This window comes from Olea europaea, unplaced genomic scaffold (assembly GCF_002742605.1).
Source record: "Olea europaea var. sylvestris unplaced genomic scaffold, O_europaea_v1 scaffold272, whole genome shotgun sequence".
Classification (NCBI taxonomy): domain Eukaryota; kingdom Viridiplantae; phylum Streptophyta; class Magnoliopsida; order Lamiales; family Oleaceae; genus Olea; species Olea europaea.
Genome location: NW_019245613.1, coordinates 228,263 through 228,589, shown reverse-complemented (window position 1 = coordinate 228,589; position 327 = coordinate 228,263).

The window sequence follows — 327 nt, the reverse complement described above, 5'->3', positions numbered from 1 at the left end:
ATTGAGTCTGCCCAAGTTATTAAGACTTTCTTAGTATCTATTTTGCAATCTAAGTCTAATTTTGTTCCTCCATGGTTAACAGGTTTATCATAATTATTATTTAATTCAAATCTATTATTATATTTATTTCCTTTGGACGGTTGTTTATCTCTTATTTTATCATAAAATTGCCTATATGGTTTATTATACATTGGAGCATAGCTTTCATCTGGATCTATTGATTCTTGTTTAGAAGTTCCTACAGGATTAGGTCCTCCTCCAGTATTCATTAAGATTTGGTATTCATCATCTATACTTTCTAGACTTAAATGATCAAAATTATCTATG